Raw genomic sequence first — 3,859 nt, forward strand, 5'->3', positions numbered from 1 at the left:
ACTGCCCAGCCCGCACCCTCCGCTCCTCCACCACTAATCTCCTCACTGTACCTCGCTCTCACCTGTCCCGCCATCGACCCCCGGCCCACGTCATCCCCCGGGCCTGGAATGCCCTCCCTCTGCCCATCCGCCAAGCTAGCTCTCTTCCTCCCTTCAAGGCCCTGCTGAGAGCTCACCTCCTCCAGGAGGCCTTCCCAGACTGAGCCCCTTCTTTCCTCTCCCCCTCGTCCCCCTCTCCATCCTCCCGTCTTACCTCCTTCCCTTCCCCACAGCACCTGTATATATGTATATATGGTTGTACATATTTATTACTCTATTTATCTATTTATTTATTTATTTTACTTGTACATTTCTATCCTACTTATTTTATTTTGTTGGTATGTTTGGTTCTGTTCTCTGTCTCCCCCTTTTAGACTGTGAGCCCACTGTTGGGTAGGGACTGTCTCTATGTGATGCCAATTTGTACTTCCCAAGCGCTTAGTACAGTGCTCTGCACATAGTAAGCGCTCAATAAATACGATTGATTGATTGATTGATTGATTCTAAGCGCTGGGGTAGATACAAGGTCATCAGGTTGTCCCACGTGGGGCTCACAGTCTTAATCCCCATTTGACAGATAAGGTAACTGAGGCACAGAGAAGTTAAGTGGCTTGCCCAAGGTCACACAGAAGACAAGTGACGGAGCCGGGATTAGAACCCGCATTCTCTGACTCCCAAGCCCGTGCTCTTTCCACTAAGCCATGCTACGTCTGTCTGCCCCTGTAGAATGTAAGCTCTTCATGGTCAGCGAAGGTGTGCACCAACTCTGTAATGCTGTACTCTCCCTGGACCTTAGTAGAGTACTCTGCACATAGTAAGTGCTCAGTAAATACGGCTGATTGATTGATACTTCCGGGTACTCAGCTTAAACAATGGCCATTGAGAGCACCCTCCTCCCCCACCCCTCCTCTGGCTAAGCCTTCTAGATGGGCCAGAAGTTTGGGTGTGTGAGCATGTCGAAAGAAAGCAAAGACTCCAGGCAAAAAAGGATTTTAATAAAGTAACAGAAGTGTCAGAAGTCACAACACAGAGGAGCATGTGTGCAGGGCCGAGGAACACTTTGTCATCTAGTAAACCTTTTCGTGGGCTGGAGAGTTAAAAAATAGCTCAGACAGTCAGCATCATCATCATTATCATCAGTGGTATTTATTGAGTTCTTATTATGAGCAGAGCACTGTATTAAGCACTTGAAAGAGTACCACAGAGTTGCAGATATGTTCCCTGCTCACAATGAGCTTACAGTTGAGAGGGGGAGTCAGACATTAATATGAAGAAATATTTTATGATATTTAATTGATAAATATGTACAGTGGGGTTGAGGTTGGGGCAAATATAAAATGCTCAAAGATCACAGATAATAATAATAATGGCATTTATTAAGCATTTACTATGTGCAAAACACTGTTCTAAGCACTGGGGAGGTTACAAGGTGATCAGGTTGTCCCACGGGGGGCTCACAGTCTTAATCCCCATTTTACAGATGAGGTAACTGTGGCACAGAGAAGTTAAGTGACTTGCCCAAAGTCACACAGCTGACAATTGGCAGAGCCGGGATTTGAACCCATGACCTCTGACTCCAAAGCCCGTGCTCTTTTCCACTGAGCCACGCCGCTTCACTGTGCATAGATCCAAGTGCATAGAAAATACAGAAGGGAGAGGGAGCTGGAGAAAAAGGGCTTAATAATGCTTTGAAGGTGGGGAAAGTGATAATCTGGCATATATGGAAACGGAGCTCCAGGTTTAGGAAGGATATGGAAAAGGGGTGTATGTGTATCTAGGCATCATCAGAGTAAATTGCACTTAGCTAAATTCTTCCTACTTATATTAAAAGGCCCCTGTGGGACAGGGACTGCATCCAATCTGATTATCTTGTATCTACCCCAGTGCTTCCCCTCTCAGGGTCACACCTGGAGAGTTTCCAGTACTCTACCAGTCTCAACTACAAGAGGGAGAGTCAAGCAGAAGCCTGCCTGTCCATTCCATTCCATTCCTGGCTTGGGCAATGGCTAGCGAGTGGAAGACAATCTGCTACAAATCAAAGCTCCCCCGTGCTGGGCAGCAGCAGTGGGAGACAGTCAAGGGTGGAGACTCAAGTTTACTGCATGGACAGAGGCAATGGTAAGCCACTTCCAGATTTTTCCCAATAAAACTCTATGGATACACTGATAGATCGATTGCTGATGGAGGCGTGGTGTGCTGGGAGAGATGTGTCCACGGTGTCACTATGGTTTGGAGATCACTCAACGGCGTAAGATGAGACTCCAGTGCTTAGAACAGTGTCTGACACATAGCAACTCAGACAATCACATTTATTGAGCAGTTACTGTATGCAGAGCACTGTACTAAGTGCTTGGGAGAGTACAATATAACAATACAACAGACACAATACTGTTGTTATTCTTGGGGAACCTCTAATGGAATGGTCATAATTATATGCCTCACTGAAGCTTACAGTCTTACACGGAATGTAAAATAACAAACAGGCAAACTATCTTTAAAGCTAGTTTGAACTGCAATATCAGTCCTTTGGTCTTTCTTTTAAGTGGGGGGGGGGGGGGGCATTTTCAAATTTATCAGACCTCACTGTTTTGTCTTGTGGCTCGAACAGATCTCAAAGTCAACTTGTTCAATAGCTTTGTTAAATCACAACATGGCATGCACCTTCTTATCTACAGGGTTGCAAAAATGAAATAACTTGGTCATTGAACAAGAAAAATGGGTCAGAAATACATTGATGCTGCTTCACATGATATTTAGAGTCTTCTTCTGTCACCAAATTTGCTTTATACATATTCTAAACAGTCCAGGAAAGTCCAGTCCTTGTCTACAAACTCGTGTCTGGAGACATAAAGTGACTTACCCACAGTCTCCCAGTTGGATTAATATCTACAAGGGATTCTCAGAGCCAGGATTTAAACTGACATCCAGTCACTGTGCAACACCAGACCAGTCTGATTGCCTTCCTCCCTCCCTTTCCATCGAAAAAGTACAATATTTATCCTTTCAGTCGTATTTATTGAGCACTTATTGTATGCAGAGCACTGTACTAAGTGCTTGGGAGAGTACAATGCAACAATAAACGGATACATTCCTCACCCACAAGGAGCTACACAATCCCAGGGCGGTGCTATTGGATCAGCAGGGAACGTCTTTAGTCAGTGCCCCTACATGAATCCATTTTATAAGTAAACGAAAGTACGGGGAGGTCGAGCAATTTACAAAAGATTCAGTAGTGCCGTCTCCTCCAAAAGGCCCTCTCTGACTAAGCCTTCCTTTCATCATCAATCGTATTTACTGAGCGCTTACCGTGTGCAGAGCACTGTACTAAGTGCTTGGGAAGTACAAGTTGGTAACATATAGAGACAGTCCCTACCCAGCAGTGGGCTCACAGTCTAAAAGACTTCTCCCACTCCCTTCTGCATCACCCTGACTTGCTTTCTTTATTCCTTCTCCCTCCCAGCCCCACAGCACGCATGTACATATCTGTAATTTTATTTATTTATATTACTGTCTGTCTCCTGTCTAGTCTGTAAACTCTTTGTAGGCAGCACGCATGTACATATCTGTAATTTTATTTATTTATATTAATGTCTGTCTCCCATCTAGTCTGTAAACTCTCTGTAGGCAGGGAATGTGTTTGTTATATCGTACTTCTCCAAGCCCTTTCTACAGTGCTTGGCACAATAGTAATCGCTCAGTAAATGCAATTGACTGACTGACTGACAGATGGATCTGGGACTAGGAAACCCAAGCCAAATCCCCCGGCCCTGACAGCTCTGGTCTTTCACCTGTTTAGAATTCAAACATATAGGTAGAATGA

At 44.9% G+C, this 3,859-nt stretch overlaps 1 pseudogene; it reads left to right on the plus strand.

The window, feature by feature from the left end:
• The first annotated feature begins 1,928 nt into the window (after positions 1-1,928).
• LOC119935214 lies at positions 1,929-2,075 on the plus strand (annotated as a pseudogene).
• The last annotated feature ends 1,784 nt before the right edge of the window (positions 2,076-3,859 follow it).

This window comes from Tachyglossus aculeatus, chromosome 1 (assembly GCF_015852505.1).
Source record: "Tachyglossus aculeatus isolate mTacAcu1 chromosome 1, mTacAcu1.pri, whole genome shotgun sequence".
Classification (NCBI taxonomy): Eukaryota; Metazoa; Chordata; class Mammalia; order Monotremata; family Tachyglossidae; genus Tachyglossus; species Tachyglossus aculeatus.